Raw genomic sequence first — 22644 nt, 5'->3', positions numbered from 1 at the left:
TCCTTATGAGTGGCGGTCGGGGACGAGCAATGGCCTTTTCCTACCAATCTATCCCCCTAGGAGCATGCGCGTAATACTTTGCTTTGATAACTTGTAGATTTTTGCAATAAGTATATGAGTTCTTTATGACTAATGTTGAATCCATGGATTATACGCACTCTCACCCTTCCACCTTTGCTAGCCTCTCAAGTACCGCGCACCTTTCGCCGGTATCATACACCCACCATATACCTTCCCCAAAACAGCCACCATACCTACCTATTATGGCATTTCCATAACCATTCCGAGATATATTGCCATGCAACTTTCCACCATTCCGTTCATCATGACACATTCATCATTGTCATATTGCTTAGCATGATCATGTAGTTGACATAGTATTTGTGGCAAAGCCACTGTTCATAATTCTTTCATACTTGTCACTCTTGATTCATCGCATATCCGGGTACACCACCGGAGGCATTCATATAGAGTCATACTTTGTTCTAGTATCGAGTTGTATCATTGAGTTGTAAATAAATAGAAGTGTGATGATCATCATTCAATAGAGCATTGTCCCAAAAAAAAAAGAGAAAGGCCATAAAAAAAGAAAGGCCAAATAAAAAAATAATAAGGGCCAAATAAAAAAAAGAAAGGCCAAATAAAAAAATAAAAAAATAAAAGGGGCAATGCTACTATCCTTTTACCACACTTGTGCTTCAAAGTAGCACCATGATCTTCATGATAGAGAGTCTCCTATGTTGTCACTTTCATATACTAGTGGGAATCTTTCATTATAGAACTTGGCTTGTATATTCCAATGATGGGCTTCCTCAAAATGCCCTAGGTCTTCGTGAGCAAGCGAGTTGGATGCACACCCACTAGTTTCTTTTGTTGAGCTTTCATACATTTATAGCTCTAGTGCATCCGTTGCATGGCAATCCCTACTCACTCACATTGATATCTATTGATGGGCATCCCCATAGCCCATTGATACGCCTAGTTGATGTGAGACTATCTTCTCCCTTTTTGTCTTCTCCACAACCACCATTCTATTCCACCTATAGTGCTATGTCCATGGCTCACGCTCATGTATTGCGTGAAGATTGAAAAAGTTTGAGAACATTAAAAGTATGAAACAATTGCTTGGCTTGTCATCGGGGTTGTGCATGATTTAAATATTTTGTGTGGTGAAGATGGAGCATAGCCAGACTATATAATTTTGTAGGGATAGCTTTCTTTGGCCATGTTATTTTGAGAAGACATAATTGCTTAGTTGGTATGCTTGAAGTATTATTATTTTCTATGTCAATATGAACTTTTGTCTTGAATCTTTCGAATCTGAATATTCATACCACAAGTAAGAGGAATTACATTGAAGTTATGCCAACTAGCATTCCACATCAAAAATTATCTTTTTTATCATTTACCTACTCGAGGACGAGCAGGAATTAAGCTTGGGGATGCTGGATACGTCTCCAGCGTATCTATAATTTTTGATTGCTCCATGCTATATTATCTACTGTTTTGGGCAATACTGGGCTTTACTTTCCACTTTTATATTATTTTTGGGACTAACCTATTAACCGGAGGCCCAGCCCAGATTTGCTGTTTTATGCCTATTTCAGTGTTTTGAAGAAAAGGAATATCAGACGGAGTCGAAACGGAACGAAATCAACTGGAGAAGTTATTTTTGGAAGGAAACACACCTGATGGACTTGGACCCCACATCAAGGAAGAAACGAGGTGCTCACGAGGGTGGGGGTGCGCGCCCCTAGGGCACGCCCCCCCTGTCTCGTGGGACCCTCATGGCTCCCCTCACGTACCTCCTGCACCCATATATACCCACGTGACCTAAAACTTCCAGAACGCAAGATAGATCGGGAGTTCCGCCGCCAGAAGCCTCCGTAGCCACCAAAAGTCAATCGGGACGCTGTTCCGGCACCCTGCTGGAGGGGGGAACCCTCACCGGTGGCCATCTTCATCATCCTGGTGCTCTCCATGACGAGGAGGGAGTAGTTCTCCCTCGGGGCTGAGGGTATGTACCAGTAGCTATGTGTTTGATCTCTCTCTCTCTCTCGTGTTCTTGAGATGATACGATCTTGATGTATCGCGAGCTTTGCTATTATATTTGGATCCTATGATGTTTCTTCCCCCCTCTACTCTCTTGTAATGAATTGAGTTTCCCCTTTGAAGTAATCTTATCGGATTGAGTCTTTAAAGATTTGAGAACACTTGATGTATGTCTTGCCATGGATATCTGTGGTGACAATGGGATACCGCGTGCCACTTGATGTATGTTAAGGTGACCAACTTGCGGGTTCATGAACCTATGCATAGGGGTTGGCACACGTTTTCGTCGTGATTCTCCGATAGATCTTTGGGGCACTCTTTGAGGTTCTATGTGTTGGTTGAATAGATGAATTAAGATTGTGTGATGCATATCGTATAATCATGTCCACGGATACTTGAGGTGACATTGGAGTATCTAGGTGACATTAGGGTTTTGATTGATTTGTGTCTTAAGGTGTTATTCTAGTACGAACTCTAGGGCTGTTTGTGACACTTATAGGAATAGCCCAATGGATTGATTGGAAAGAATAACTTTGAGGTTGTTTCGTACCCTACCATAATATCTTCGTTCGTTCTCCGCTATTAGTGACTTTGGAGTGACTCTTTGTTGCATGTTGAGGGATAGTTATGTGATCCAATTATGTTAGTATTGTTGAGGGAACTTACACTAGCGAAAGTATGAACCCTAGGCCTTGTTTACCATCATTGCAATACCGTTTACGCTCACTTTTATCACTTGCTACCTTGCTGTTTTTATTATTTCAGATTACAAAAACTATTATCTACTATCCATATTGCACTTGTATCACCATCTCTTCGCCGAACTTGTGCACCTATACAATTTACCATTGTATTGGGTGTGTTGGGGACACAAGAGACCCTTTGTTATTTGGTTGCAGGGTTGCTTGAGAGAGACCATCTTCATCCTACGCCTCCTACGGATTGATAAACCTTAGGTCATCCACTTGAGGGAAATTTTCTACTGTCCTACAAACCTCTGCACTTGGAGGCCCAACAACGTCTACAAGAAGAAGGTTGTGTAGTAGACATCAACCACCATACAATCAAGGTCCGACTACAGAACCAAAATAAAAGAAGACCACCCCTAATGCGAAAGATCCCCGATCGCCCCAACTGGGCTCCACTACTGATCAACTGGAAATGGAAACAACATAACGAACACGATCTTCATCGAGCTCCTCCTTGAGCTCGGTTGCGTCACCCGCACGATATCATCGGCACCTGCAAACTGGTTTTGGAAGTAATCTGTGAGTCACGGGGACTCAGCAATCTCACACCCTCGCGATCAAGACTATTTAAGCTTATAGGTAGGGTAAAGATATGAGGTGGAGCTGCAGCAAGCACTAGCATATATGGTGGCTAACATACGCAAATGAGAGCGAGAAGAGAAAGGCAAGGCACGGTCGAGAATCTGTGATCAAGAAGTGATCCTAGAACAACCTACGTTCAAGCATAACACGAGACCATGTTCTCTTCCCAGACTCCACCGAAAAGAGACCATCACGGCTACAGACGCTCTTGATCCATTTTAATTAAGTTAAGTTTCAGGTTTTCTACAACCGAATATTAACAAATTCCCATCTGCCCATAACCGCGGGCACGGCTTTCGAAAGTTCAAAACCCTACAGGGGTGTCCCAACTTAGCCCATCACAAGCTCTCACGGTCAACGAACGATATTCCTTCTCCCAGGAAGACCCGATCAGGCTCGGAATCCCGGTTACAAGACATTTCGACAATGGTAAAACAAGACCAGCAAAGCCACCCGGATGTGCCGACAAATCCCGATAGGAGCTGCACATATATCGTTCTCAGGGTACACCGGATTGTCCAAACTTCTGGTAGGCCAGCCCAGAGTTGCCCCTGGTGGCCACCGGCGGCTGACAAGTTGGACCAACACTTAGAGGAGCACTAGCCCCGGGGGGGTTGTTAAAATAAAGATGACCCTTGGGTTGGCCGACCCAAGAGAAAAAAAGGCTAGGTGGCAAATGGTAAAACCAAAGTTGGGCCTTGCTAGAGGAGTTTTATTCAAAGCGAACTGTCAAGGGGTTCCCATTATAACCCAACCGCGTAAGGAACGCAAAATCAAGGAACATAACACCGGTATGACGGAAACTAGGGCGGCAAGAGTGGAACAAAACCCCATGCATAAGGACGAGCCTTCCACCCTTTACCAAGTATATAGATGCATTAAGTAAATAAGATATATTGTGATATCCCAACAATAATCATGTTCCAACATGGAACAAACTCCAATCTTCACCTGCAACTAGCAATGCTATAAGTGAGGCTGAGCAAAGCGGTAACATAGCCAAACAACGGTTTGCTACGACAAGGTGGGTTAGAGGCTTGGCATGGCAATATGTGATACATGATATAGCAAGTGGTAGGTATCGCAGCATGGCAATAGAGCGAACAACTAGCAGGCAAAGATAGAAGTGATTTCGAGGGTATGGTCATCTTGCCTGAGATCCCGCAAGGAAGAAGAAACGAGTCCGTGAAGACGACAAACGGACGGAGTCAACGAATCCTCACAAACGCGACGTAATCGGAACCAACCCGAAGAAGCAACACCGAAAAGAAGCACACAACATAGTAAACAACCAACACATGAACATGGCATGATGCACAATCAAGTATGATGCATGTCCGGTTTAGTGAAGCATGACATGGCAAAGTGCAACAAACAACACTATAAATTAAGTGGAGATCAATATGCAACAGAGTTGCATATTGAAGAAAACACCACATGACTTATTTAGTTCTCTCTCGTTTAGGTACTCAACAATATTAAATGTCGATTAACATGGCAAGGGGTGAAGCAAAGTAAAACTACCTATCTAGGCAAGTTTAAATGCGGCAGGAACAACAAGCAACAAGTCCGGAAAATCCTCATGTGCATATTAATGGATTTGGTACTGTTCTGCCCTAAACCATATTTTAGAGTTTTTAAACATGCAAAGTGGTGCCACCATGTTAAACTAGGCATTTTTCTACCTCATTTACATATAAAGATTATTTAAAACCAAGCTATGGTTGATTAGTTATGAAATAAAGCATTTTAGCATGGCATATGAACAAAATTAGACAAACAGCATTTTAAACATTTCAAACATGCATGAAAGTGGCATATTATGAAACTAGACAAAATTCTAAGCACTTTACATATTAAGTTTGTTTAATTCCGATGCACGGTTTTTCTGCAAATCTGTAAATCCCTGGTTAAATAGCAAATTCGCAGAACCAAAAAAAACATCCACTGGGCCGAATCTTGTTGGCCCAACAGGAAGAGGGAAACTGGAGGGGCTGCTCACATCGGGCCTTAGCCTAGCTGGTGGAGAGGGCAGGCCTGCAGGGGCGCGCAGCTGGGCCTGTTGGACGCGGTCCGCGCGGCGCGATGGGCCGAGGACGGCGTGGAGACCCACACGCGGGAGGCCGTTGGGCACCGTCGTCCCTTCGTCTCAATTCCCTCGATCGAGGCAGGGGCCTGGCGGCGGCAGATGACACCGGCGGTGAGGCAGTGGGGAAGACGCCGGGCGAGGCGGATTTGGTGGGGGCGGCGCCAGATCCGATGGGAGGAGAGGTCGACGACGAGAAGCAGTGCCGGAGGCTGATGTTGGAGCTACGGCGGCGGGGAGGCCTCAGGCGCTGGCGTCGTGGTAGCGGCGATCGCCGGAGGGGCCGGGCGATGGCCGGAGTGAGGCGGAGGAGGCGGGGTCAGCTTCAAGGAGGGGCGCACTCCGGCAGGCGACACTTGGTGTCGGGGTCGCGGGATCCAGATCGGCGCGGGGAGGAGGCTGGATGCCTCGGGCGAGGGTGAGCTCATCCCTGGAGCGGGCACGAGGAGGTTTCGGGCCCAGATGGGCTTGCTCTGGGCTCTGTGGGCCCACGCGGAGAGGTGGGAGGTGGCGGCTGAGGAGTGGAGGAGGCTGGCGGTGGCGCGGATTTCGAGGCAAGGCTAGGGTTTCTAGAATAGGAGGGCTAGGCCTTCCTTTTATAGCCGGTAGGGCTAGGTTAGGGGGGTTTGAGGCAGTTTTTGGACCCCTTGATCATGACCGGACGGCTCCGGACAAGAGGGGGACTAGGTGGGATGCAGGTGGGTTTAGTGGGCTGTGTTTAGAAGGTCTTGGGCTGAGAGGAGAGAGAAGAGGTGCGGCCCTGTGGCAGTCTCGGAGGCCGAAACGTCCGACAAATAAACCGGCAATGGTGCCGCTACGGATGACGGTTGGACTATCAAATGAACTCCGAATGTGACGAAACTTGACAGGAGGTCTACCTACACTATAATAAGATCGCATGCCAACTTTCGCCCCATTCCGAGAACATTTTTATGCCACTTATAAAATAATATTTCAGACATGCCGTGGGCGCGTGCAAGTGTGTCTGGGCTCGGAACGGACAACGGAAAGAACGAGGAGACCCGGACGGGTGCAAGTTTGAAAACATGATGATGCAATGCACATGATGACATGACAATATGCAACAAGCAAGCTAATGACAAGGCAACAACAACGAATAACTGGAAGACACCTGGCGCATCGGTCTTGGAGCGTTACAATAATAAACATTTATCATGATATAAGGAAATAAAGAATAACTTTATTATTGCTTCTAGGACATATTTCCTTCACAATTATCTTCCTATATAGATGATATTTAAGTTATACCAACTTTGGTCTTTCAAAAAAGTATTTAAGGTCTTTCAAAAAGTTATACCAACTTCCATTCATCCACCGATCGAGTACTAGTTATTGTATGCAATAGCTAGGTAATTATCAAATGTCAATGGAGCATCCAAAACTTCCAATATAGCATACATACGACTTTTAATCATATACAATTGATTATTGTTAAGCAAAACACGAAGCAGCAATTGACTTCCAGAGAATCTACAATTACTAATAAATAAGGGATTAGAAATTAATATGCGTCAAATATGACCATTTGAACCATAGGTTTTTTATTTTTGTTTCTTTTCAAAAGCAAAGAAGACTGAAAGACCTAACCACTAATGGGCAGGTGCAGCAAGGAGGAGCTCAGCAGAAGTGTAGAAGAGAGTGACGGGAGGCTCACCGTCGGCAGATTGGCAGATTTTGGCTGCCGGCGGGGTGATGCACATGTAGTGATGCTTGCCCTCATATCTTCCAAGCGAGCATATTGTTTTCTCTTCTATTAGTTTGAAAGTTTTTACAACTATACTGATATGTTTCATGAGAGGATAAAATACATAGCTTATTATTTTCTCTTCAAATAGTTCCAGATTACAAGGATGCCAATGTCCAGAATTAATCGACTACTGAAAAAATACACACCACCGTCATAGTTGCTAGGAAATCAGTGCATATCAGTTTTTTGTTGGGGCTGTACGTCAGATTAAGGCTCCCCGTCGTACAATGACTTTGTTGAAACAGTGAACTTATTTATTCGATTTCCTTTACTGGACTAAAAATGTAGTTTATCTTCCTGTACATATGTTTTTTTTCAGATTGTATGACATGTATGGCCGAATTTTAAACAAAATTTGTTCGGAGTTTTATTGTGAGATTTTGTTCAAGCAATAGAATATGCCTTTATTTGAGTTAGAATTTTTGGCAGGCGATATCCATGCAATAGCACAATACACATATGTATATCTTGCACTGAAGTTATTCGTATGACTTTCAGGTTCATGGCATAGAAGCAGAATATTAAGCAGTAGATGGGAAACTAAAAGAGAGAAAGAATACAAGTAAAATTATTACAAGTGTTGCTGATGCTACCTTTAGAAATTAAGTCGTTTGTTGTTCTATACCCAAGCAAGAAGGTAAACGTTTACTGGACATAGAAAATATGGAAAATGCAGCTTTTTTTTCCATCTTTTCTTGCTGTTTGCTGGAAGAGTTGGATCATTTGAAATAGTTGTATGACATGCCTTTTATTCCGGTCGAACGATTTCTAACGTGCCATTTTATGTTCACCAACTTAGGCTTCGTATATCATATGCAACATATCTTATCCAAGTTTTAACACCTTCAATTATTTCAATCAGCTTTCTTCTTTTCAAGTGATGCTAAATGTCACAGATAGTTATGTAGGTCTTTTTGATATTGTTGATTTTTTTTGGCAAGAATATTGTCGTAACAGTACTAACATATATTCATGTGTTAGCTGCCTTCCACGTATAGCAGTATTCTTGCATCAATAATGGATGATATTCCTCATTATTTTCATAAGTTAAAGTTCCTCTTATTGTGAGGTACAGTATTGTTGTCCCCACACCTCAGCAACTTTAAAATTTTAATTCGTAGAGGATGTATCCAGATTTGTCACGTTACCCATGTAATTACATTCTATATAGACTTATTACATTAATATAGGATGATACGCCAGAAGAGGTTATGCTCTGCGGTTTCTTTGTAGTGTTTGTTGGTTTTGATCTGACGGCTTAACAGGCCAGTTAGATCTATTAGTCTAACAGAAAAAAGGGAAAGATAACATTAAAGAAAAAGGCCCCACGCACCAACGTACGTGGGCTTTTTCTCCCAACTAAGGCGCCCTGATCGGGGGCACCCAAACCAACTGATGGTTTAGGTCCCCTGTCGCCAGCGCTACATAAAAGGGGGTACGGGAGAGGGTTGGCAGCCTGCGCAATCACAATTTTCGTACGGTTTCACTCCCCTCCCGATATTCTCTCACCCCATCTGATCGGGGGGAGCGCTGCAGCGACGGGAAGACCCACTCCAGCCGCCGCTGCTGTCCCCGGGCAGTGCCGGTGGCGTCCTGAGGGCATCAGGACGTTGAGAAGGACTGCTACCTCGACTACATCACCCCTGCATCACGCCTGCATCGAGCAGGCGATCATGTCCACTGCCGTGACATGTAAAGATTCCCTAAACTTTCTCTGTTCATGCTTTTTAGGTGATCTAGATGCAATCAGTTCCTGCGAATGGTATCCCAGAGATGCATAATTAATCCAACAATGGTATCAGTCGCCAATTTTGATTGCAATAGGTCCCTATATTATTGATCTGTAGATCAACATGAAGTTTAGATCAAGTCAGGTTTAGGGTTTTATGATCAAGATTGAAAGTTTTAGCCCCATGCTCATGCTACTGTTTGATGTTCATGCCAATTGTCGTATGCAAATAATTATGTGATACCCTAATTTTGCTACGGATCAGTACTGCCACCTATGTTCATCAATTTTAATTAATCTCAGTTAAGATCTAATGCTCACCTTCATGTTAAGTTGTTTAAAATTGATCATGCTTAAGTTCTGTTTCCATATGCACTAAGCAAATTAGAAGGCAGAGGTCTAAACAGTATACAAACAGTAGAATCCCCACATCAAGAACCCTAGAAAAAATCCCCAATTTCGTAAGAACCCTAATTCTGCAATTGGGACTGTTTTTCCCCCAAATCAAACACTGATGTACACGAATTGAAGAAGAAATGAGGAGAATCCTCACCTAATGCGCCGCGCAGCCGCCTCTTCCCTTCGGGGCCCGCACCGCGTCCACCGCGGTGCGAGGGCGGAGACGCCGTGACGCCGCCGTCCTCAGGACGACGCGCGGGAAGAACTTGAGCCGCCGCCGCCGCCCTAATGGACGTGCTCCCTGTGTGGCCGACGCCGCACAGGTCGCCGTCGCCCTTCATGCCGCGGTGGCCGGCGCCCATCCTCCCTCCTTGATGCGCCATGTATGCGGATGCTAGCAGCCACGCTCGACGAAGGAGCACGCCGGACGTCGTCCACGGCATGCTGCTCCGGCGAGCGCAGCCGCCGCGCCGCCATGGCCGGCGTGCCTTTCGGGCCGCCGTCGAAGGCCGCTGCCAGAGTGTGAGAATCGGGGAGGAGGGGAAATGGTCTAGGGTTTGACCCAGCCGGCTGTTTTGCTCATTTGCGGGGCGATCCGAGTCATCGGCTCGATCCGACGACTGAGAGCATCGCGCGGCTCCCTGCTGGGCCGGCGGGCGCTAATGGGCCCTTTTTCGACCGTGGGCTGTGGCCTAGGTTGTGACGGTTCAGCGTTTTTTTAACGTGTTTTTTGCTGCCGGGCTGGGCTCTTTTACGCGTAGCCGTGGGGATTTTGGGCTAAAATCACTGTCGCGATTTTCTGTTTTTTTCCAGTGCGTTTAAGTTAATAGTTATTATGTTTTTGCACCGTTTAAAACAGAAAATGCCTAAAAATATAATGAACACATTATTATTCTGGGTAAAATTGAACCAACGAGATATTTTATTCAGGATTTATTCTGTGTTTTGCATGATGAACTTATTTAAGCATCAAATAATGATATTGTTTTTTTATGTTGATGATTAAATGGAGAATGAAATGACTCTAATTTTAATTCGTACCAACGTTGTTTTATTATTATGAGTCATCACTTATGATATTTTAATTCCATGTTTTTTCTGCCCAACGGTGTTTTGACATGGAGTTGAAATTAAAATTCTTAGCATGTTTGTTCATTTACCAACGTAAATTTATAATCATGCAAGTTTATTTATGAATTTTTTAATGATAATTTCAGCTTCCGCTCCATTCCGGTCCGACATGATCGAACCACTTACGGGGAGTAACTTCCCTCATTGGAAGTCCCAAGTCGAATTATGTTTGGGTTGTAATGAATTTGACTATGCCTTGAGGGAAGAAAAACCTGTGGCACCTGTTGCAGATGCTACAGGGTATGTAGAACTCAAGAAGAATTATGATGTTAAGATGGAAAAGTGGAACAAGTCCAACCATATTGCGCTTCTCATCATGAAAGCGACAATATCGCCGGACATTTCTGAAGCACTCCCTAAGAAAGACACTGCTAAAGAATTCCTCACTGAAATGGAGGAGCAATTTAAAGGCTCCGACAAAGTGTATACTCATGAGCTTTTTGCTAAACTTCTTCAGAAATATACTATTGACGAAAATGTTAGGCAACACATATTGAGGGTGGTAAATGCTTACACCAAACTTAAGGCTTTGGAGTGTTCTTTAAGTGAAGCCCTTCTTGTCATAATTATTCTTGAGTCTCTTCCAGAAGAGTTTGAACAATTTAAGGTCAACTATAACTCTCTAAAGGAAAAATGGCCACTCTCTGAGATGACCGCAAGGATCGTCTAGGAGGAAGAGAGGATCATGAGGCAGAAGAAAGACCATGTTTTTCATGTTGGCTCTAACAAGAGAAAGCATGACGGGCAAGGTTTTCCCAAGCCTCAGAAAAAGGAAGTCAAGAAAGAAGGCACTAAGCCATTCAACCCTAAGGCATTCAAGGGTAAAGAAGCCAGTAGTTCTTCTTCTGCTCCTAGCAGCTCCACTGTTGGAGAAAATGCTTGTAACTTCTGCAAAGAGGAGGGACACTATCAAAGGGACTGCCCAGGCTTTCTAAAATGGATGAACAAAAGAGGTATTGATGAAATTACTTTTGTAGATGAATCTCTTTATGTCGATTTTTCTATAAAGTCATGGTGGATTGATTCAGGGGCAACCACTCACGTTGCTAACTCTATGCAGGGATTCGATACGATCCAAACTATAAGAGGAGGAACAAGAAAGCTTAAGGTTGCGAACGGAGTTGAGGCCGATGTTGAAGCTGTGGGATCTCTCATGTTGGAGCTACACACTGGCCACACTCTTAGATTGAATAATGTTATTTATGTGCCTACCTTAAGTGGGAATTTGATTTCAGTTTCTCGTTTAGATGATGATATGTATGAGTGCCATTTTGGCAAGAAACAATTTGCTTTGATCAAATGTAATAAGAATGTATGCATCGGTGCTAGACGAGGCCAACTATACATGTTATCTCTTAATAATGATTCAGTTATGCATGTGAGTGATGAAATTAATGTTGAGAAGAAATGGAAAGGAGTTAGTAATTCTTCGAAATTGTGGCATTGTCGTTTGGGCCACATTTCGAGGGGGAGAATGGAATGCTTAGTTAAAAATGAAATACTCCTCCCATTAGACTTCTCAGATGCAGACAAATGTGTCGACTGCATTAAAGGAAAATTCGCAAAAACAATTAAGAAAGGAGCAGTAAGAGCCACAGGGGTTTTAGAATTAATTCACACCGACATATGTGGACCCCTTAATGTTAAGTCTGTAGATGGTTTTGATTCATTCATTACATTCACAGACGACTTTTCCCGCTATGGATATATTTATTCCATACGTGACCGATCGGAAGCTTTGGAGAAATTCAAAGTCTATACAGCGGAGGTTGAAAATCAACTGAACGCGAAAATCAAAGTTGTATTGTCTGATCGCGGGGGAGAGTATTATGGTAGGCATGCTCCTTATGGGTAGATTCCTGGACCTTTTGCCAAGTTCTTATCTGAAAATGGAATCGTTGCTCAATACTTAATGCCTGGTGAACCACAACAAAATGGTGTGGCCGAGCGTCGCAACCGCACCCTTATGGATATGGTGCAAAGCATGCTTAGTCACTCGAGTTTACCAGTAAGCCTTTGGATAGAGGCATTAAAGACAACTGCACACATACTAAATCTTGCTCCAACTAAGTCAGCACCGAACACACCTTACAAGATGTGGGCGGGAAAGAAACCGAGCTTGAATTACTTACGAGTCTGGGGTTGCCCTGCTGAAGCTAAAGTTTTCAATCCACAACTTAAGAAATTGGATCCAAAAATAGTTAGTTGTTTCTTCATTGGATACCCTCATAGGGGAAAGGGATATCGTTTTTATTTTCCAAGTCATACCACCAAGTTTGTGGAGACTAGACAAGCGGTATTTTTTGAGGATAATAAGGTCACTAAGTTAAGGGAGAACGATCTTGAGGAGAAGCGGGTTTGTGCACCATCCCCGATTATCCAAGTGATTGTTTTTCCAATACGAAGAAATGTGACAACTGATGGTCCTGAATCTCGTGGTTCAGTTTCTTAGTCAAATGGTGATCCGGAGACTAATAATGAAAATCCAGACACAAATGAGGACCGCCAGGAAAATAATGATTCACAAAATGATGATGTACCACCACCACCTCCTCCTGTGGGTAGACCACGGCGTGAGAGGAAGAAAGCCATATCAGATGACTATATCACTTTCATGATTGAGGATATGAATGATCTGGGAAAGGTGGAGGATCCAACCTCTAATAAGGAGGCCATTAAAAGCGAAAATTCATCCAAATGGTTGGTTGCCATGGAAGACGAGTTGAAATATATGGGCTCAAATGACGTATGGGACTTAGTAGAAGTTCCCGATGGAGCTAAGAAAGTAGGCTGCAAGTGGGTCTACAAAATCAAGTATGATTCCAAAGGGAATTTCGAACGGTTCAAAGCAAGGCTAGTAGCAAAAGGGTATACACAGAGAGAAGGCATTGATTATAAGCAAACCTTCTCTCCTGTGTCAACCAAGGATTCTTTCTGAATCATAATGGCATTAGTAGCTCATTACGACCTAGAACTACACCAAATGGATGTTAAAACGGCATTTCTAAATGGTGACTTAAAAGAAAACATTTACATGGCTCAGCCAGCAGGCTTTGTTGTGGAAGGGAAGGAACATTTGGCATGTCGTCTAAAGAAATCGATTTATGGCTTGAAGCAAGCTTCAAGAGAGTGGTACCTCAAGTTTGATACAATTATCAAAACTTTTGGTTTCACCGAAAATGTTGTGGACAACTGCATATACGTTAAGTTTAAAGGTAGTAGGTTCACATTTTTAGTCCTATACGTTGATGACATATTGTTGGCATGTAGCGATAAGGATATGCTGCATGAGACCAAGAATTTTCTGTCATCCAGTTTTGATATGAAAGATCTTGGTGAAGCCTCGTATGTCCTCGGCATCGAGATTCATCGAGATAGGTCCATAGGAACGTTAGGACTATCTCAAAAGGCATACTTTGAGAGAGTACTGAAAAAATTCAATATGCATAAGTGCTCACCCTCACCTGCTCCTATAGTTAAGGGCGATAAGTTTGGGACATTTCAATGTCCGAGGAACCAATGTGAAACTGATCAGATGAAGTCGGTTCCTTATGCTTCAGCTGTCGGAAGCATCATGTATGCTCAAGTGTGTACACGCCCAGATTTATGTTTTGTAACCGGGATGCTTGGCAGATACCAATCAAATCTAGGACCGGACCACTGGAAGGCCGCAAAGAAAGTCTTGCGTTATATGCAAGGAACTAAGGATTTCATGCTTACATATAAAAGAACTGATAACCTAGAAATTGTTGGTTATTCAGACTCTGATTTTGCCGGGTGTGTGGATAGTAAGATATCCATGTCAGGTTATATATTCACACTCGCGGGAGGAGCTATATCGTGGAAAAGCTCCAAACAAACCTTAACTGCTGGATCTACGATGCAAGCAGAATTTGTAGCATGTTATGAGGCCACCGGGCAGGCTGTATGGTTAAAGAATTTTATTCCCAGACTTAAAGTGGTTGACAGCATATCTAAACCAATTTTATTATACTGTGATAATGAACCCGCAGTTTTCTATACGAGTAACAACAGGTAAAGTGATGCTGCCAGACACATTGACATAAAGTATCGTGTTGTGAAAGATAGAATCCAGGATCAAACAGTTGATGTTAAACACATAAGAACGAAGCATATGCTTGCGGATCCGCTAACAAAAGGCTTACCACCCAGTATTTTTCATGAGCATGTTGCCGGCATGGGACTACTGGAAGCCTTATGATTCTGGAATAAGAGGACCATTAAAATGAACCACTCCCCAATTAGCAAAATGTTTTCCATTTCGAAATAGGCGGGTGTGCTATAAGTGTTGAGGTTCCATGGCGTTTCGAGCTGTTGTAACACCTCACTTTGGTACATCATTCCTATGCAGAATGAGCGAATGAAGTTAAGCCTAACGATCAAGGGGGAGAATGTTGGTTTTGATCTGCCGGCTTAACAGGCCAGTTAGATCTATTAGCCTAACATAAAAAAGGGGAAAGATAACGTTAAAGAAAAAGGCCCCACGCACCAACGTACGTGGGCTTTTTCTCCCAACTAAGGCGCCCTGATCGGGGGCACCCAAACCAATTGGTGGTTTAGGTCCCCTGTCGCCAGCGCTACATAAAAGGGGGCACGGGAGAGGGTTGGCAGCCTGCGCAATCACAATTTTTGTACGGTTTCACTCCCCTCCCGATATTCTCTCACCCCATCCGATCGGGGGGAGCGATGCAGCGACGGGAAGACCTACTCCAGCCGTCGTTGCTGTCCCCGGGCAGTGCCGGTGGCGTCCTGAGGGCATCAGGACGTTGAGGAGGACTGCTACCTCGACTACATCACCCCTGCATCACGACTGCATCGAGCAAGCGATCATGTCCACTGCCGTGACATGGAAAGATTCCCTAAACTTTCTCTATTCATGCTTTTTAGGTGATCTAGATGCAATCAGTTCCTGCTAATGGTATCCCAGAAATGCATAATTAATCCAACAGTGTTGTGCCTAATTTCTTCAAATGGAGTGACTTAAAAAAATGTATCATGTTTGTCTTTTCATTTTTCAGATGGCACATCAACCTTTTTAGAACTCACATGGTCTCCATATAGCAAAAATTTCTACCCTTCAGTTGATTCGTGAGTCTTTGAATCTTCAGTTGTTGTCAAGTGTGTAATATCATAAAAGCACAAGGTACCCTATATATATGACACTGAAATGCACCTAAGCCTTATTTATCTTGACCGGATTATGATAAGGATGAATATAATTGCGAAACATATACAAGCAGGCGTTTCTTGGCACAAATATGATTGCCACATTAGCATCTGTAGGAGCAAACCAAACAGGAAACTCGACAAAATTTAACTAATGTCCCAGATTTCTCTAAGCATTTGTAGGGCCATCGTTATTTCTTGCTTCTTCAACCATAGATCCTAAAATTGTATTGTCTGAATATTTTATTTAGTAATGAGCTTTGATACTTCTGGCTACCTTAATTTTAAAATGGTGAGCTGATATTGGTATTCTCTTTTTTGTTGCAGTTGTTGGAGAAGCATATAATGCATTTATTATAGAAAATAGATAAATTCTACTAACTTTGTGTGGGGGGGGTGGGTGGGTGGGGGGCACTAGTGCAGAACCGGGCAATATCACCGGTTCGTAAGGCCCTTTAGACCCGGTTCGGTAACCGGCACTAAGGTGTGGGCACTAAAGTCCCCTCCTTTAGTACTGGTTCAGCACAAACCGGTGCTAAAGGGCAACCACGTGGCACGAGCCAGCTCCGGGGGCAGGGAGCCCTTTAGTACCGGTTGGTGACACCAACCGGTATTAAAAGGTTGGGGGGGTTGGATTTATGATTTCTTTTTCATTTAATTTTGTGTTTTCCATTTAATTCTTTTTCGTTTGCTGGTATTTTACGATGCTACATATTGTACATGTTATGCATATATATAAATAGAATTTCTAGTAGAACCGATCATATGTGTGTGTGTGTGTGTGTATATATATATATATATATATATATATATATATATATATATATGGGTCGCGCTATTCGCCACCCTGGATGAGGAATAGTTATTCTTCACCCCCCCTTTATTTTACCATCAATTCGCTGTATTTTTACGTTCCGTAAATTTTGTCTTATTTCATACATAAAAAGAGACCGTAAAAAAAATATGTAATCACCGTAAAAAATATTTTATGTTATGTAAAATTACGAACGTAAAAACATAGTATAAAATACACATAAACTGCAAATTTTCTTGTCTTATGACCTATGTTTTTATTTTCTTATGTCAAATTTTACGTAGTGAATCAATAGGAATGTAACTATTTGAATTCCAAACATAATTAATTCACAGATACATACACACATGTATATATGTATACAATTAGGTAGCTATATACAATTTCTCCTAATTGGTGCCTTCGGAGCCAGTGGCATTAGCCTAATTGGTGCCTTCAGAGCACGATGACAATTGGAAGTGGTTCATGGGGGCGGTAGCGGGTAAAAGTATTCTCCTTTGGGATCTATGACCTGGTCGAGCAAAAATCCCGCTATTTCCTCTTGAATTGCTTCTATGCGGTCCTCTTCTAGGAGCTGCTCCCGCACCTCTTTGAACTGTTAAGATGGAGATCAATATGCATGTGTATTAGTTGTGTGACTAGATATCGATGATGGTGTAAAAATTGTGAATAGTGTTTTGACAAACGTACCCACTCCTGTCTTTGAGATCTGCTCCTTTTGGACGCCATCATGCGAATGTTCTCGCAAACGTAGTATGCACACAGATTATTCCCCGGTGCCTGCTTCAGGGCCTTTACGAGAATGGAATTTGATCAGATAATAATTAATCAAGCATGATAATTAAAGAGATGGCAGCTAGCTAGTTAGTACTACTTAATTATTTACCTTGGGTCGATACCATTTCAGCTTTCGTTTCCATTGGCCTAGAGTGACGCTGATGAACTTTGCCCAAGCCCTGCCCGCCGACAAAGAAAATGAATAAAGGGGTTATTAAATAGTTCATATCAGGAAATGATGAACTAAATAAGCCGAGATATAGTTAATAATGATTGAAATTACCTGTTGACTATCCCAAACAAGATGGTGTAGTTACTTGCTTTTTTAAGTAGTGAATCCAGTATTTCAACTATTCCTTCATCAACTTTAATGATTAACAATATTCAGTGAAATCTGCATGCACACACGTTTGCATATCTTAATTAAGCGGACATATGTAAGCAAAAACATGTAGCTAGCTAGTAGGCAAAAACAGAATTTGTAGAACAAGACAGTGTGACTCACTCAAAGTTGTAAGGAAGTAGTATATCTTCATTGGTATTGCGGCACTTGAAGAACTCTAGCATGCTTTCCTCTACACTTTTTTTCATAATATGGATCTAATTTCCATGTATATTCATTAATGATATTTGGGTCAATGAACCCAATGCCATAGCGTCCACCTTTTTTCATTTCATAAATCTTCATCCAGCATAATACCACAGAAAAGAATATAGTGAGGATAATTACAGGTAATGATTGATCAAAATGATCACTACAGCTAGCTTGAGACTTAAATTACAGAAAGAAATTACTTACAGACAATAGCAACTGACGATAGATTTGTTGAGTGCGTCTTGATTGTATAACTGAAATAGTTCTGAATACTCAACGGACACAGCTTTCTCATGGTAGTAATGATTCTTCTTGACATTCACCATGAGGGACTCTTGATTGGAAATCTTGGTAATGTCCATGTACCATTGATGTAATTCATACATTCTCGTTGGGAGCTTCTTGACCTCGTCTGGCTCGACCAAAGGTTGGCCCCGGACATATTTCCGTTTTATTTCCTCCTCTCTAATCAGAGACATGGGCTCGATATCGAGGAGTTGTCCAACAGTGATTGACGGTGTCCTGGACTAGGGGGTACTCAACACGTCATCTCCCGATCTTTTAGATTGGGCCGAGGACCCCCGTGGCCGTATACTCATGGGCCAGTTCGGACAGCTACCGCATACAAGGAAGATTCCACAAGACTTGGCGATCAAGACGAGGACTCCACCCCACCGGTGTATTCGGCTAGGACTCTTGTTATCCTAGGCCTCTGGTGCATTATATAAACCGAGGCCAGACTAGTCGATACAGACAATAGACAATCATACCATAGGCTAGCTTCTAGGGTTTAGCCTCTCCGATCTCGTGGTAGATCTACTCTTGTACTACCCATATCATCAATATTAATCAAGCAGGACGTAGGGTTTTACCTCCATCAAGAGGGCCCGAACCTGGGTAAAACTTCGTGTCCCTTGCCTCCTGTTACCATCCGGCCTAGACACACAGTTCAGGACCCCCTACCCGAGATCCGCCGGTTTTGACACCGACATTGGTGCTTTCATTGAGAGTTCCGCTGTGTGATCGACAAAAGGATCGATGGCTCGCCTGCAGATCAACTGCGACTTCGGCATCTTCGTCACCAGCTCGACTGGTCACCTTGGTTTGACCAAGAATTGCGCCCCGTGTTCGGATCACCATGTTCGGACGAGGGACTTCATCAAACATCAACTCCGATCTCTATCAAGATCACGGAGGAATCATCTATGGAGCTCGGGGGCTTAACGTCAACATTGCCCTCAAGCGACCGTGCTGTGTTTTTGGATAGCAAAGTCGTATCTGCCGCCACCACCTCCTCGAGTATCGCTTTGACGATTGCTTTGGTGGAATTGTGCGTAATTGAGTCTATAACAACCCTGGAAAATTTCATCGAGTTCCGATGGAGGAATCTCTGGCAATCCACAATATACCGGAGGCCTGTCAAATCTGAACGGGAATTTGGATGAGTTTAGGGCGTGGTGTCCAGCTTCTAGCTCGGACGTCGTTTGGAAGATCAATCGTTGATCGGCTGCGGAATTCCTATATCTACCACCTATCAAAATTTCAGCTCGATCCGACCGTCCAAACTCCGGAAACCTTCCGATTAGTGCATCACTTTTCGGATCTGTTTTCTGCGCGAAAACGAATCCGACCCGAGTTCATCTTTTTTATGAACGGGATTTCGGACATCCCTTTTGAAGGAAGATTTGTATGGGGTATTGTGTTTTGTTCCCGAACACATCCCACTAACTTTAAGATCTTTTGAACATGATCTTCAACATCATGCTGGTGTCAAACCAGTCCGGCAATATCACTCCACGGCTGTCGACCTACGCTAGACACGGCGTCACTTTGTTCAGCCGAGCTCAACTTCTTCGGATCATCATCTCGGCAAGCCGAACAAGAGTCCGGCATCGCGAAGGATAAATCATCACCAACATCGCCGCCCCACGGATTACACGGAGCGGGCATACCGGCATCGCCACACGATCGCTTCATCAAGCCGGCATCGACCATGTTACGACCTGCATCGGCAGGGCCGCACTATTGCTTCTTCACGCCGACCTACTTTGACTCATGGGCTGACATCGAGGCTTCGACATCTCGGCTAGACCGGGGGCTTCGCCATCTCTTCATCAACCAACTCCGGACACTTCGGCGTCACTAGCCGACCAGCTCCGTCATGTTAGCTGGGCCGAGGGCTTTGCCTCGGCGAGTCAACCTTTACCAGCATTGCCATGCCGTAGTTTTATCGCCCATCAGGCAATGGGTGTGCGGAGCGAGTCCCGATTTTGGGAATCACCTTCCTTCGGATTGCTACAACAAATAAACCAGGTGCTATTAATCCTAGTTTTTTTTGTTTGGGTTCATTTTTCCCAAGGAATTATTACTCTGGTTTGTCCATCATATGTACACAGGTCTATCAAATGGTGGCCGCATTAACGACGGTCGCGTGGTGGTTCGATCTGTTTCCGTACATAGTCCGGTGAACGCCGCATCCGGAGCTCGGACCGACCTGTGAATTCAGGCTTTGCCACGCCTTTACTGCATCACGCCGACGCCCTGCATCGACATTGACTTCGGCGCCAGGCCATATTTCTTCTATTACTCACTTTGCATAAATTATTTATTATGCAACGATTTTTTAATTATCATTATTACTATTATCTCCGGTTTGCACTATTTTTTGTGCACAGGCAAATGATCAGGGGACTTCGGCGTCACTCTGCCGGTCTGCATTGACCGAGCTATGTCACCACTTCGGCGTGTCAAGCTCTCCGCTCCGCCACCTCAGGACCGGTTTGGGGGATGGAACCTTGTCCCGCATCAAGCTCGGACCGCGTCATCAATACCGAACACATTAACCAGCTAAGTCGCTTTCATGCTCAAAGCTTTAATTTATAACTTGTGTTCGGTTCGACCAAGCATTATACTTTTTTGGAAAAAAGTCGCTTGTAAAAAATTTCCTTGTCCAAACTTTGTTTGTGGCGCATAAATTCAAATACCCCGTTTACTTGGGGGCTTCCTTTATGAAGCTTTTCCTGTTGCATATGATTATACTTGTACGGCTTCGTTCCTCGTTCGTGTATTACGCCACAATATGCACCATATTGACTTAAGCGATTTGCAAGCTGGGTTGCCTCGCTCCTGTGTTTACCCCTACATTCCCGATTGTTCGGCTAGGGAGTAAAGGGAGCACCTATGCGATTGTCACGATCGGGCCACCCGAGCCGGACCTCAGACTGGGTGAAGCCGAAAGCTAGCGCTCTTATAGTTTTCAATGATGGTCGGCACACAACGGAACTCATGAGTACAAAAAATCATTGCACAAGTCTCATAATAACAATGAGCACCGAAGAAAGGTATCGGTGGGGGTACTATTTTCTTCGAAGATGCTTCTTACACTTCGCAGTAATATAGCATAAGTTCCCTGAGCGCGCTTTGTCTGTTACAGCCTTATGACCTGATTGCCTGGTTATTGGAAACACCGTCGATATTCACGACAGATGGAATACATAACACTTTTCGGTCCTTGACCGAAGAGGGAGAAGCCGACGGTCGGTTAAGATGCGTTTAAAGTTCGGTTGAACATAGATATGATATAAGTACTTCGGTACATGCAATCATTCTTTTACCCAAGTTACTTGGGGGCTCTTAAATTTATGTGAGCCGTTTTATAATAAGTGTTCTTCTTCTTAGTCATTGCAAAGTTTTTCTTACTATTATTATTTATCGCTCCTCTTTTCCACACGAGTGTGTGGTCACTAGCCGGGGAGCCTAATTTCTCTCTCAAAGCCGCTAGAGTTTAGTTCGCTAAACTGGCCTAATGAGAAGTACTCCGCCTCCGGGATAGGAGGTTGAAGCCGTAGGATGACCCGCTTGAAGTCTTGAGATAGGATGTGTCACGTTAAAGCACGACAGAAGCACTTTTTTTAAGACCAATTTTCGGATTGGCACCGAACACTTGATCTTGTTCGGACGTCATGTTTTTACTGACGTTTTTTGGTTTTCCAATCTTTTTGTCACTTCTAAACTATTTGTGCTTTTCCAGCATTAGTCTCGCAGTGCAACGCCGGACACCTTTAGGGATTCGGCAAAAACATTCTCGGATATTGCTATATATGCATCGGTTTCGAATTGTGTCTTCGGTCAATAGTTGGGTTGCCCGGCTCCTGTGCTTTCCTCCTACGTTCCGCTTTGTTCGGCTAGGTGTGCAAAGGGAGAACCACTGCGATTGTGCTTCCAGCTCGCATGGTCAAGCACCTCAGTGGAGAAAGCTGAAAACTGACTGTCACAATAAGCGTAAACTGGTCAGCGATCCGATGACTATGTTAAATGATGGGCCGTTCATAACATTGGCCGAAGTGTTTACGGCTTGACCTCGACTGTTGCCGAACACTACCGGGGGCTATTAACTGGCCTCCCAAACTAAATCCTCGATATTTTTCTCTTACATTCGAGCTGAGGTTTCATGGTCATGCTTAGCATGACAACCCAAAGAAAGGAACCGATAGCGGGACTATTTTCTTTGGAAGACATTTCTTTTGTTAAACAGTAATATAACATATCTCTCTATGTACCTTTGTTTATAAAACTGTGTGGCCAGATTGCCTTGTTTGTCGTAAATCTTTGCCCTCATAAAGGCTTTATAAAGTAGGACAAACACTCCTCGGCTATTGGCCGAGGAGGTGGAAGCCGATGGTCGGTCAACAAAGTTTGGTACAATGCGGATCCGAGCATTAATGACGTAAAGTACTTGGATACGTAGAGTCATTACACATAATTTGCGATTTTAC

The 22644-nt window shown here is 43.6% G+C and overlaps 1 long non-coding RNA gene across 1 annotated transcript; it reads left to right on the top strand.

The window, feature by feature from the left end:
• Positions 1 to 6598: 6598 nt before the first annotated feature.
• On the top strand, positions 6599 to 11823 carry LOC125525930. The gene is made up of 3 exons (XR_007291476.1): positions 6599 to 8929; positions 10583 to 11449; positions 11557 to 11823. It is a non-coding gene; the product is annotated as an uncharacterized LOC125525930 (long non-coding RNA).
• Positions 11824 to 22644: the final 10821 nt, after the last annotated feature.

The sequence above is a fragment of the Triticum urartu genome, chromosome 7, assembly GCF_003073215.2.
Source record: "Triticum urartu cultivar G1812 chromosome 7, Tu2.1, whole genome shotgun sequence".
In the NCBI taxonomy this organism is placed as follows: Eukaryota; Viridiplantae; Streptophyta; class Magnoliopsida; order Poales; family Poaceae; genus Triticum; species Triticum urartu.
This window is presented reverse-complemented; position numbering and strand designations above follow the sequence as displayed.